The following is a 15,028-nucleotide window of genomic DNA, read 5'->3' on the forward strand; positions in this document are numbered from 1 at the left end:
GACATTTTTGCAAATACGAGATTAATGAAGTATAGCTCGGAGACTAGTGAGCTAGCTAGCTAGCTAGCTATCCATCTAACGGATTTGTCATGCCCGTCCCCAATTAAAATGCATGCGGCGCTATCTCTGCTGGCTTAAGTCGCATGGCAGATTACTATCACTGTTGCTCCATTGAAAGACTAAGCAGATCATTATTATGACTTTTTTAGAAATACGAGATTAATGAAGTACAGCTCGGAGACTAGTGAGCTAGCTAGCTAGCTAGCTATCCATCTAACGGATTTGTCATGTCCGTCCCCAATTAAAATGCATGCGGCGTTATCTCTGCTGGCTTAAGTCACGTTGACGTGGCGTTGCCGTTTTTGTGGCAGCTCTCCCGTCATTTCGGGGGAACCCGCAGACACCCGAACATTAAAAGCGTCTTAGCACATCACTCACAAGACGGAAGAGACACTCGTGTCAACTGATTTCCGTGCTTCCGAAAGACACAATCTTTCCCGTTAATCCCACGTATAAAGCGAAAGCTGCTGGATGTGCTCCTCAAGTTTCTCTTCCCGGCGGAGTCAAGTGGAAACCTCATCTCAAATTCCTCTTTCCGGCTCCCGTATGAGATCTTGCTAATGAACCGCCACTTAACTTCGCCGAAATGATGACATTTCAACCAATTTGTACACGACACCTTCTCAGAACCTGCAGAGATCTTTTCAAAGATCATCTATTCTACGGATATTTTCGGCATTGCTAGTCGGAGGTCAAATGGAAATTCTGCTGTTTCTGTCCTATTCTTAAGTGCGGATTCGATGGCGTCTGGCGAAGTGTCACATAATATCACTAAATTGGATTTCACTCTCACAATCTCACGTGCGAAATCCACCTTCTGGCTTCTTCTCCGCGGGAAAAAGGTCAGTTGGAAAGAGCGTGAACATGCAATTTGATTGCAGGGTTGGACACAGGCGACGCATCACTCACCTAAATGCAAATTGCAGAAAGAACGGCAGCTCAGAAGGGGGATGAAAAGAGCCACATGAGCGGGACGGGAACTGTGTGTGACCCCCCCCCTTGTGGGATTTTAATGGAACTATTTTGCTAAAAAAAAGAGGTTCTTGGTGTGGGAATAATGACTCATTGTTGGCTGTGAATGGATGTGGTGTTGTCTAATGGGATAAGGCTGAGGCCGGGAATTTGACGCAGCCACGGACACGGGAACAGGTATTTTATGGGCGGTTCATTCGTTCGCAAAAAAGAACGAGTTCTTTTGACCCCTTCGTTCACGAACGCCACACCACTACTCAGAATCAAAACATGGCGGCGGCCGTGGCAAAACTTGTTTACCACCTTCTAAATACACTTTGGAACATGAATAGAGCACTCTAGACATGAAATAACACCCCTATAGTCACCTTTACACTCCTATTACCCAATAGAGTAGACATAGTAAGGAAAAATGAGACATGCATTACCTGTTTACCACCTTCTAGATCCACTTTTTACCATGATTAGAGCCCTCTAGATATGAAATAACACCCCTATAGTCACCTTTACACTCCTATTACCCAATAGAGTAGACATAGTAAGGAAAAATGACACATGCATTACCTGTTTACCACCTTCTAGATCCACTTTTGACCATGATTAGAGCCCTCTAGATATGAAATAACACCCCTATAGTCACCTTTACACTCCTATTACCCAATAGAGTAGACATAGTAAGGAAAAATGACACATGCATTACCTGTTTACCACCTTCTAGATCCACTTTTTACCATGATTAGAGCCCTCTAGATATGAAATAACACCCCTATAGTCACCTTTACACTCCTATTACCCAATAGAGTAGACATAGTAAGGAAAAATGACACATGCATTACCTGTTTACCACCTTCTAGATCCACTTTTTACCATGATTAGAGCCCTCTAGACATGAAATAACACCCCTATAGTCACCTTTACACTCCCATTACCCAATAGAGTAGACATAGTAAGGAAAAATGACACATGCATTACCTGTTTACCACCTTCTAGATCCACTTTTTACCATGATTAGAGCCCTCTAGATATGAAATAACACCCCTATAGTCACCTTTATACTCCTATTACCCAATATAGTAGACATAGTAAGGAAAAATGAGACATGCATTACCTGTTTACCACCTTCTAGATCCAGTTTTTACCATGATTAGAGCCCTCTAGACATGAAATAACACCCCTATAGTCACCTTTATACACCTATTACCCAATATAGTAGACATAGTAAGGAAAAATGACACATGCATTACCTGTTTACCACCTTCTAGATCCACTTTTTACCATGATTAGAGCCCTCTAGACATGAAATAACACCCCTATAGTCACCTTTACACTCCTATTACCCAATAGAGTAGACATAGTAAGGAAAAATGACACATGCATTACCTGTTTACCACCTTCTAGATCCACTTTTTACCATGATTAGAGCCCTCTAGACATGAAATAACACCCCTATAGTCACCTTTACACTCCTATTACCCAATAGAGTAGACATAGTAAGGAAAAATGAGACATGCATTACCTGTTTACCACCTTCTAGATCCAGTTTTGACCATGATTAGAGCCCTCTAGATATGAAATAACACCCCTATAGTCACCTTTACACTCCTATTACCCAGTAGAGTAGACATAGTAAGGAAAAATGACACATGCAATACCTGTTTACCACCTTCTAGATCCACTTTTTACCATGATTAGAGCCCTCTAGATATGAAATAGCACCCCTATAGTCACCTTTATACTCCTATTACCCAGTAGAGTAGACATAGTAAGGAAAAATGACACATGCATTACCTGTTTACCACCTTCTAGATCCACTTTTTACCATGATTAGAGCCCTCTAGATATGAAATAACACCCCTATAGTCACCTTTACACTCCTATTACCCAATAGAGTAGACATAGTAAGGAAAAATGACACATGCATTACCTGTTTACCACCTTCTAGATCCACTTTTTACCATGATTAGAGCCCTCTAGATATGAAATAACACCCCTATAGTCACCTTTACACTCCTATTACCCAATATAGTAGACATAGTAAGGAAAAATGACACATGCATTACCTGTTTACCACCTTCTAGATCCACTTTTTACCATGATTAGAGCCCTCTAGATATGAAATAACACCCCTATAGTCACCTTTACACTCCTATTACCCAATATAGTAGACATAGTAAGGAAAAATGACACATGCATTACCTGTTTACCACCTTCTAGATCCACTTTTTACCATGATTAGAGCCCTCTAGATATGAAATAACACCCCTATAGTCACCTTTACACTCCCATTACCCAATAGAGTAGACATAGTAAGGAAAAATGACACATGCATTACCTGTTTACCACCTTCTAGATCCACTTTTTACCATGATTAGAGCCCTCTAGATATGAAATAACACCCCTATAGTCACCTTTATACTCCTATTACCCAATATAGTAGACATAGTAAGGAAAAATGAGACATGCATTACCTGTTTACCACCTTCTAGATCCAGTTTTTACCATGATTAGAGCCCTCTAGACATGAAATAACACCCCTATAGTCACCTTTATACACCTATTACCCAATATAGTAGACATAGTAAGGAAAAATGACACATGCATTACCTGTTTACCACCTTCTAGATCCACTTTTTACCATGATTAGAGCCCTCTAGACATGAAATAACACCCCTATAGTCACCTTTACACTCCCATTACCCAATAGAGTAGACATAGTAAGGAAAAATGACACATGCATTACCTGTTTACCACCTTCTAGATCCAGTTGTTACCATGATTAGAGCCCTCTAGATATGAAATAACACCCCTATAGTCACCTTTACACTCCTATTACCCAATATAGTAGACATAGTAAGGAAAAATGAGACATGCATTACCTGTTTACCACCTTCTAGATCCACTTTTTACCATGATTAGAGCCCTCTAGATATGAAATAACACCCCTATAGTCACCTTTACACTCCTATTACCCAATAGAGTAGACATAGTAAGGAAAAATGACACATGCATTACCTGTTTACCACCTTCTAGATCCACTTTTTACCATGATTAGAGCCCTCTGGATATGAAATAACACCCCTATAGTCACCTTTACACTCCTATTACCCAATAGAGTAGACATAGTAAGGAAAAATGACACATGCATTACCTGTTTACCACCTTCTAGATCCACTTTTTACCATGATTAGAGCCCTCTGGATATGAAATAACACCCCTATAGTCACCTTTACACTCCTATTACCCAATAGAGTAGACATAGTAAGGAAAAATGACACATGCATTACCTGTTTACCACCTTCTAGATCCACTTTTTACCATGATTAGAGCCCTCTAGACATGAAATAACACCCCTATAGTCACCTTTACACTCCTATTACCCAATAGAGTAGACATAGTAAGGAAAAATGAGACATGCATTACCTGTTTACCACCTTCTAGATCCAGTTTTGACCATGATTAGAGCCCTCTAGATATGAAATAACACCCCTATAGTCACCTTTACACTCCTATTACCCAGTAGAGTAGACATAGTAAGGAAAAATGACACATGCAATACCTGTTTACCACCTTCTAGATCCACTTTTTACCATGATTAGAGCCCTCTAGATATGAAATAGCACCCCTATAGTCACCTTTATACTCCTATTACCCAGTAGAGTAGACATAGTAAGGAAAAATGAGACATGCAATACCTGTTTACCACCTTCTAGATTCACTTTTTACCATGATTAGAGCCCTCTAGATATGAAATAACACCCCTATAGTCACCTTTATACTCCTATTACCCAATATAGTAGACATAGTAAGGAAAAATGAGACATGCATTACCTGTTTACCACCTTCTAGATCCACTTTTTACCATGATTAGAGCCCTCTAGATATGAAATAACACCCCTATAGTCACCTTTACACTCCTATTACCCAATAGAGTAGACATAGTAAGGAAAAATGACACATGCATTACCAGTTTACCACCTTCTAGATCCACTTTTTACCATGATTAGAGCCCTCTAGATATGAAATAACACCCCTATAGTCACCTTTACACTCCTATTACCCAATATAGTAGACATAGTAAGGAAAAATGAGACATGCATTACCTGTTTACCACCTTCTAGATCCACTTTTTACCATGATTAGAGCCCTCTAGACATGAAATAACACCCCTATAGTCACCTTTACACTCCCATTACCCAATAGAGTAGACATAGTAAGGAAAAATGACACATGCATTACCTGTTTACCACCTTCTAGATCCAGTTTTTACCATGATTAGAGCCCTCTAGATATGAAATAACACCCCTATAGTCACCTTCATACTCCTATTACCCAATATAGTAGACATAGTAAGGAAAAATGAGACATGCATTACCTGTTTACCACCTTCTAGATCCACTTTTTACCATGATTAGAGCCCTCTAGATATGAAATAACACCCCTATAGTCACCTTTATACTCCTATTACCCAATATAGTAGACATAGTAAGGAAAAATGACACATGCATTACCTGTTTACCACCTTCTAGATCCACTTTTTACCATGATTAGAGCCCTCTAGATATGAAATAACACCCCTATAGTCACCTTTACACTCCTATTACCCAATAGAGTAGACATAGTAAGGAAAAATGAGACATGCATTACCTGTTTACCACCTTCTAGATCCACTTTTTACCATGATTAGAGCCCTCTAGATATGAAATAACACCCCTATAGTCACCTTTACACTCCTATTACCCAATAGAGTAGACATAGTAAGGAAAAATGACACATGCATTACCTGTTTACCACCTTCTAGATCCAGTTTTTACCATGATTAGAGCCCTCTAGATATGAAATAACACCCCTATAGTCACCTTTACACTCCCATTACCCAATAGAGTAGACATAGTAAGGAAAAATGACACATGCATTACCTGTTTACCACCTTCTAGATCCACTTTTTACCATGATTAGAGCCCTCTAGATATGAAATAACACCCCTATAGTCACCTTTACACTCCTATTACCCAATATAGTAGACATAGTAAGGAAAAATGAGACATGCATTACCTGTTTACCACCTTCTAGATCCAGTTTTTACCATGATTAGAGCCCTCTAGACATGAAATAACACCCCTATAGTCACCTTTATACACCTATTACCCAATATAGTAGACATAGTAAGGAAAAATGACACATGCATTACCTGTTTACCACCTTCTAGATCCACTTTTTACCATGATTAGAGCCCTCTAGATATGAAATAACACCCCTATAGTCACCTTTACACTCCTATTACCCAATAGAGTAGACATAGTAAGGAAAAATGACACATGCATTACCTGTTTACCACCTTCTAGATCCACTTTTTACCATGATTAGAGCCCTCTAGATATGAAATAACACCCCTATAGTCACCTTTACAACCCTATTAGCCAATGTAGCAGACATAAGGGAAAACTTAGTAATCAGCAGTAGAACATTGGTAGGTTTCAGGAAAATATCAGTTCCCAACTAAAAAAAAAAAAAAAAAAACACAATGATAATACTTTGTTTACAAAACTAACACCATTAATGGTTTATCATTTTGTTTTACTGCTCATTGTGTTGATGTTGGACTGCTAGCGACGGCTAGCAAACTACCTTACCACATCAGCTGCTTGCTCACCGGCAATAAACAATAAAAGCAGAAGCTACATTGAGATATAATACAAGTAAATATTTGCTTGAAGAATGATGTTAAGACAAACAAGGATACAAAAACGCTACAGTTGAACGATTCCAAGATGAAGCACAGTCAGAGTAGTGAATATGCCGAGTCACTTAATAACCTATTGTGTCCAATTTAGGAGATTTATCATTAAAATTCAAATAAAATGCAAACTTTGAGAGTGTTTAATATGTGAGATTGTATATAAAAAGTATATTATAGAAAACAAATGTACAATTTCTTGATACCAATAGTCTAAGAGTCTGGTCCACACAACACAGAAGTCACCCACGGCTCATCGGCATTCCACCAGCACAAAGACGTGTGATGCGTTTAATTGCACACAGGGGATCTGTGTGAGGGACGGGGTGGATAAGGCTGTGGCTTTTTCTCCTCGCTTTATCTCTCCCGGTCCCCTCTCTCCATCTGTGTGGCTAACCGACCATCTTTGTGGATGACCATCTGTGTGGCTAACCGACACGCACGCTGAAGACAAGAAATATTAGCAATTTTTTTTTATGTTTTTTGTTTTAATTTGAATTTTTTTAATTTAATTTTGAATGTTAATTAAATTTTGAATGGGAGATAAATGAATAGAGATAGATGGATAATATGGAAGGTCAGTCAAACAAATTAGATAAAAATTTTTTTTATGTTTTTTGTTTTAATTTCAATTTTTGAATTTAATTTTGAATGTTAATTAAAATCAGATTTTCTAAATATTTTTTTTATGTTTTTTGTTTTAATTTGAATTTTTTAAATTTAATTTTTAATGTGAATTACATTTTTAACGGGAGATAAATGAACAGAGATAGATGGATAATATGGAAGGTCAGTCAAAAAATCAGATTAATTTTTTTTTATGTTTTTTGTTTTAATTTCAATTTTTGAATTTAATTTTGAATGTTAATTAAATTTTGAATGGGAGATAAATGAACAGAGATAGATGGATAATATGGAAGGTCAGTCAAAAAATCAGATTATTTTTTTTAATGTTTGTTTTAATTTCAATTTTTGAATTTAATTTTGAATGTTAATTAAATTTTGAATGGGAGATAAATGAACAGAGATAGTTGGATAATATGGAAGGTCAGTCAAACAAATTAGATAAAAATTTTTTTAATGGTTTTTGTTTTAATTTGAATTTTTTAATTTAATTTTTAATGTGAATTACATTTTTAACGGGAGATAAATGAACAGAGATAGATGGATAATATGGAAGGTCAGTCAAAAAATCTGATTTTTTTTCATGTTTTTTGTTTTAATTTCAATTTTTTAATTTAATTTTGAATGTTAATTAAATTTTGAATGGGAAATATATGAACAGAGATAGATGGATAATATGGAAGGTCAGTCAAAAAAATCTGATTTTTTAAATATTTTTTTAATGTTTTTTGTTTTAATTTGAATTTTTTAAATTTAATTTTGAATGTTAATTAAATTTTGAATGGGAGATAAATGAACAGAGATAGATGGATAATATGGAAGGTCAGTCAAAAAAATCATATTTTTTAAATATTTTTTTTATGTTTTTTGTTTTAATTTGAATTTTTTAAAAAGGTCAGTCAAACAAATCAGATTTTTTAAATATTTTTTTTTATGTTTTTTGTTTTAATTTGAATTTTTTAAAAAGGTCAGTCAAAAAATCAGATTAAAAAATTTTTTTTTTTAATGTTTTTTGTTTTAATTTGAATTTTTTTAAAAAGTCAGTCAAACAAATCAGATTTTTAAAATATTTTTTTTATGTTTTTTGTTTTAATTTGAATTTTCTAAAAAGGTCAGTCAAACAAATCCGATTTTTAAATTTTTTTTATGTTTATGCAAAATAACCATGTGACGTTCCCCACATTTGCAATATCTATAAGGTCGAGAGATACACAAGCATCAGACCCGATCGCCGAAACAACAAATGATCTCACAACAGGCATGATAACGACATATTAATAATAGCAACACCGGTAATTGCCACCCTTATCCACTCCCAAGTTCTAACTAAACTCCGAAACCCCCCTGATGATATCACTTCCTGTCCGCCACGCGACAAGAACACACTGTTGCACCACACACATGAACTCAAGTCTCTGATTATGTCTACTGATTATGTCGGGTAATAGGAGTGTAAATGTAGACATAGGGGTGTTATGTCATGTCTAGAGGGCTCTAATTACAAAAAATATATATTTAGAAAGAAGGAATCCTACTTCTCTGAAATTCATGTATCACAGTCAGGTCTTGAACCAATGAATCACAATAAGTGAAAAATTACGGTACACAAATCCAATCCATTATTGTTATTATTGTTATTATTATTATTATGATTATTATTATGAAATGTTGTCTACTGAAGCTCTTTGTGGATAATTAATTTGTGGCATCGCGGCGGTACAACTTAATTACATTGACGGCAGACGTTCTCTCGGGAGGTCAGCAACATGTGGTCTCCATGGCAACGGCACAGTTGCAAATCCCTGAGATGATTTGTTGTCATCAGCAAATGACTTCCATTCATCCGGAATATGATTTTTGGTTAAAAATAATCTGGAGATGAAGTGCAGGTTTGTTTTCCAGAAGTTTGTTATCAATGATTTGGCCATGGGGGGGGGGGGCTATGGGAGGGGGCAGGACAAAAAGAGCTGCAACATTTCAGGCTTAGTTTTAACTTTGACACAAATAACTGTCCGTAACACAGTAACTGTTACATTTGTTCACTTCCTGCTTTCCATAATACAGTTTAAGTTTTTTAGGAAAGCAGGAAGTGAACAAATGTAACAATTACTCGGTCCCCTGGGCGCTAACCACCAGACCAGCCATAGCTAAACATATCTGACAAAACCAAAAAAAACTTCAACTGTATTATGGAAAGCAGGAAGTGAACAAATGTAACAGTTACTGATTGTAAAAGTACCAGATGAAGGGGTAGGATTTAATAAGCTTTGCTTCTTCCTACTCCTTTTTGGACATGTGGAAGTGGGAACTGATTATGGTGCTCCAAAATGATAGCGTCGACGTCAACAACCGCTTATGTTGACGTCGGCCAGTACAAGGGTTGTCGACAGGTACTAGAAATGTAAAAAAAAAAAAAATGTATTCCGAGTACACCAGACGGAGAGAATGAGTTCCACGGGTGCTAATATGTATGGAGGACCAAAACTGCCAAAATAAAAATAAATATAAATGGAAATAAAAACAAAAATGAAAAAAAAATCAAAAAATTAAATACAAAAAAATAAATATAAATGGAAATAAAAACAAAAATAAAAAATATATACATACATACAAAATATTTATGTATATATTTTTTATTTTTGTTTTTATTTCCATTTATATTCCATTTAAAAAAATAAATATAAATGGAAATAAAAACAAAAATAAAAAATATATACATAAATATTTTTTTTATTTTTGTTTTTATTTCCATTTCTATTTATTTTTTATTTTGGCAGTTTTGGTCCTCGAAATGCAGAAGGAAAAACTATTCAAATGAGGGGGCGGTCCTAAGTGTGTCTTGGGTTGAACTGTTCGCCTATTGGTTGATCGACATGTGAGTGCGAAAATCGACTAGGTATGCCTGCAAACGGCCACAGCAAGAGGAAGTCACCACACCACTCTCAATGGCGGTAAATATGGCTGCAATCTCCAGGGATCTCCGTTTGCTAGAAGATATTGTCCCGGTAAATGTATACTTTTCTCCCTGTATACTTCCTCTTGCTGTGGCCGTTTGCAGGCATACCTAGTCGATTTTCGCACTCACATGTCGATCAACCAATAGGCGAACAGTTCAACCCAAAACACACTTAGGACCGCCCCCTCATTTGAATAGTTTTTCCTTCTGCATTTCGAGGACCAAAACTGCCAAAATAAAAAATAAATAGAAATGGAAATAAAAACAAAAATAAATAAAAAATATATACATAAATATTTTTTATTTTTGTTTTTATTTCCATTTCTACATAAAATAAATAGAAATGGAAATAAAAACAAAAATAAATAAAAAATATATACATAAATATTTTTTATTTTTGTTTTTATTTCCATTTCTATTTATTTTTTATTTTGGCAGAAATGGAAATAAAACAAAAATAAATAAAAAAAATATATACATAAATATTTTTTATTTTTGTTTTTATTTCCATTTATATTTATTTTTTATTTTGGCAGTTTTGGTCCTCGAAATGCAGAAGGAAAAACTATTCAAATGAGGGGGCGGCCCTAAGTGTGTCTTAAAAAATAAATAGAAATAAAAACAAAAATGAAAAAAAAAATTTAAATGAAAAAAAATAAATATAAATGGAAATAAAAACAAAAATAAAAAATATTTATGTATATATTTTTTATTTATTTCCATTTCTATTTATTTATTTATTCTATTTACTTAAAAAATAAATAGAAATAAAAACAAAAATGAAAAAAAAATTAAATAAAAAAAATAAATAGAAATGGAAATAAAAACAAAAATAAAAAATATTTATGTATATATTTTTTTATTTATTTTTGTTTTTATTTCCATTTCTATTTATTTTTTTATTTAATTTTTTTTTTCATTTTTGTTTTTATTTCTAAAAAATAAATAGAAATGGAAATAAAAACAAAAATAAAAAATATTTATGTATATATTTTTTATTTATTTATTTATTATAAAAAAAAATAAATAGAAATGGAAATAAAACAAAAATGAAAAAAAAATTAAATACAAAAAATAAATAGAAATGGAAATAAAAACAAAAATAAAAAATATTTATGTATATATTTTTTATTTATTTTTGTACAAAAATAAAAAATATTTATGTATATATTTTTTATTTATTTTTGTTTTTATTTCCATTTCTATTTATTTTTTGTATTTAATTTTTTTTTCATTTTTGTTTTTATTTCCATTTCTATTTTTTTTTTTTATTTAAATTTTTTTTTTCATTTTTGTTTTTATTTCTATTTATTTTTTAAGCGCTCATATTTATGGAGGACCAAAACTACCAAAATAAAAAATAAATAGAAATGGAAATAAAAACAAAAATAAATAAAAAATATATACATAAATATTTTTTATTTTTGTTTTTATTTCCAAAATAAATAGAAATGGAAATAAAAACAAAAATAAATAAAAAATATATACATAAATATTTTTTATTTTTGTTTTTATTTCCATTTCTATTTATTTTTTATTTTGGTAGTTTTGGTCCTCCATAAATATGAGCGCTTAAATCTTAAATAAATAAAAAATATATACATAAATATTTTTTATTTTTGTTTTTATTTCCATAAATATGAGCGCTTAACAGGAGACGATAATGAGAGGCGATAGACCGATAGAGCCGCTGTTGCACGCATGGAACACGGGCCGCTGGAGTGAGTCATCGCACCGAGCTGTAAAAAAAAATGAGATGGCATCAGACTTGAAATGAAAAAAAAATAAAAAGTAGCGTATTGCCAAATAACATCGAGGAGGGGTGGCGTGCGTCGCTATTTAAAGCGGCAACCTTGTGCCATCCAAGTCAGTGTAAAATCAATGAAAGAGAAAAGCCAGTATAAAGGTGAAGCGGGTGGGAAAACAGGCGCCATTGCATGACACATGTGAGAGTGGATTTGTTTACGGAAAAGCTGCTCCTGCACACTTAGCAGCCTGCGACAGATGCGGGGGACTCGACGGGACGCTTGGGAGCCAAATTGAAAAGGATAGCGGGAGCGTGGATTTAGTCAGTATGGTATGTTTGCTGCAGTACTACAAATGAATAATAAATGGACTTGCATCCGGATCCCGATAAACCCAAAGGAGGAGAGGGCGGCCTCACACTCACGTTAATTGTATCCCTTGGCGTCAATGACAAAGAATCACAGCACAGAATCTGCAGGGGGGGGGGGCAGGTGACGTTTAACAGATCTCTAAAATCTATGCTGGATGTGTTAGCTTGTGTTTTTACACAACAATATACACAATTTCTACGTACAAAAATATGCACATATAGACAAACAACCATTCACACTCACATTCATACCTATGGACAATTTGGAGTGGCTAATTAACCTAGCGTGTTTTTGGAATGTGGGAGGAAACCGGAGTACCCGGAAAAAAAACCCACGCATGCAAGAGTTAGAACATGCAAACTCCACACAGAGCTGGCTGAGTGTGGAATTGAACTTGGGTCTCCTAGCTGCGAGGCATGTGTGCTAACCACTCGTCCACCGTGCAGACCGCCACTATTTTATTCATTCATTCATTCATTCATTCTCTACCGCTTTTTCCTCACGAGAGTCGCGGGGGTGCTGGAGCCTATCCCAGCTGCCTTGGGGCAAGAGGCGGGGTACAATAACAGGGCACATATAGACAAACAACCATTCACACTCACATTCATACCTATGGACAATTTGGATTCGAAGCTAATTAACCTTTTTAATTAGCTTGCACGGGTTAGAACATGCAAACTCCACACAGAGATGGCCGAGTGTGGAATTGAACTTGGGTCTCCTAGCTGCGAGACCCGTGTGCTAACCACTCGTGCAGCCCGCCACTATTTTATTTTAACAATAAAAATCCCATAGGTTTGGCTTCTATATGTTGTTTGTTGCGAGCAGTGTGCCACTTTGTTTGATGGTCCTTGAACGCACCATTGTGTGCTAACTTTCTCCCACACTGCATAGGTTCCCAAAGTGGGGTCTCAAAGTGCAGCCCCAGGGCCGTGGAGGCCCGCTGCTGTTTATTTACTGGCCCCCACTACATTCTAAAAATAGAATTTAACAAAAAAAAAAAACGATTAAAAAAAAAAAAAACACAGTAATAGCAAAAATGAAAAAATATGCAAAAAAAAGTGGTAATTTTATGAGAATAACAATTTTTGTTGCAATTTTTTTGTAAAATGATCCAACAGGTGTTTGGTGGCGATTGTTATTGATCTAAAAGGAAATCGGCATCCTAAGAACGGATTATAGTTCTACTGGTTGTGGACGGGCTGCACGGTGGTCGAGTGGTTAGCGCGCAGACCTCACAGCTAGGAGACCAGGGTTCAATTCCACCCTCTGTGTGGAGTTTGCATGTTCTCCCCGTGCATAAGTGGGTTTTCTCCGGGTACTTCGGTTACCAATTTATTATTATTTTTATTTAATTTTATTATTATTTATTTTTATTATTATTATTATTATTATTATTATTCTCATAAAATGAACACTTTTTTGCAGATTTTTTCATTTTTGCTGTTGCAATGTTTGTTTTTTTTAATAGTTTTCTTGTTAAATTCTATTTTTAGAATGTAGTGCGGGCCAGTAAAAAAACAGTAGCGGTCCTCCATGGCGCTAGGGCTGCACTTTGGGACCCCACTTTGGGAACCGAGGCATTAAACCTACCACCATGTCATAAAATGTCCACTTTTTTGCAGATTTTTTCATTTTTGCTGTTACTGTGTTTTTTTTTAAAAAAAAGTTTTGTTAAATTCTATTTTTAGAATATAGTGCGGGCCAGTAAAAAAACAGTAGCGGTCCTCCATGGCACTAGGGCTGCACTTTGGGACCCCACTTTGGGAACCGAGGCATTAAACCTACCACCATGTAACCCCCCCCGCCCCCACCACTGACATTCATTCACTGAAATGACAACTTTTTTTTTTTTTTCTTATCTTGTAATATGGCTGCACGGCGGACCTCACAGCTAGGAGACCCGGGTTCAATCCCACCCTCGGCCATCCGGTTTCCTCCCACATTCCAAAAACATGCTAGGTTAATTAGCCACTCCAAATTGTCCATAGGTATGAATGTGAGTGTGAATGGTTGTTTGTCTATATGTGCCCTGTGATTGGCTGGCCACCAGTCTAGGGTGTACCCCGCCTTACGCCCGAAGACGGCTGGGATAGGCTCCAGCACCCCCCGCGACCCTCGTGAGGAAAAGCGGTAGAAAATGAATGAATGAATGAATGGTTGTGGAGGGGCTGCACGGTGGTCGAGTGGTTAGCGCGCAGACCTCACAGCTACGAGACCAGGGTTCAATTCCACCCTCTGTGTGGAGTTTGCATGTTCTCCCCGTGCATGCGTGGGTTTTCTCCGGGTACTTCGGTTACCAAAAACATGCTAGGTTAATTAGCCACTCCAAATTGTCCATAGGTATGAATGTGAGTGTGAATGGTTGTTTGTCTAAATGTGCCCTGTGATTGGCTCCAGCACATATGAAATGAATGAATGGTTTCGGAGGGCGTGGTGGCGTTAAAACGGGAATCAATGAATGAAAGAAAATGCTAGCAATGGATCGAGGAAGTCAAGTCAGTACCTTGAGTGAACGAGAATGCCCTCTAGTGGCCAAACTATGAATATCCCATTCATTATCAT

Source organism: Doryrhamphus excisus, chromosome 11 (genome assembly GCF_030265055.1).
Source record: "Doryrhamphus excisus isolate RoL2022-K1 chromosome 11, RoL_Dexc_1.0, whole genome shotgun sequence".
NCBI lineage: Eukaryota > Metazoa > Chordata > Actinopteri > Syngnathiformes > Syngnathidae > Doryrhamphus > Doryrhamphus excisus.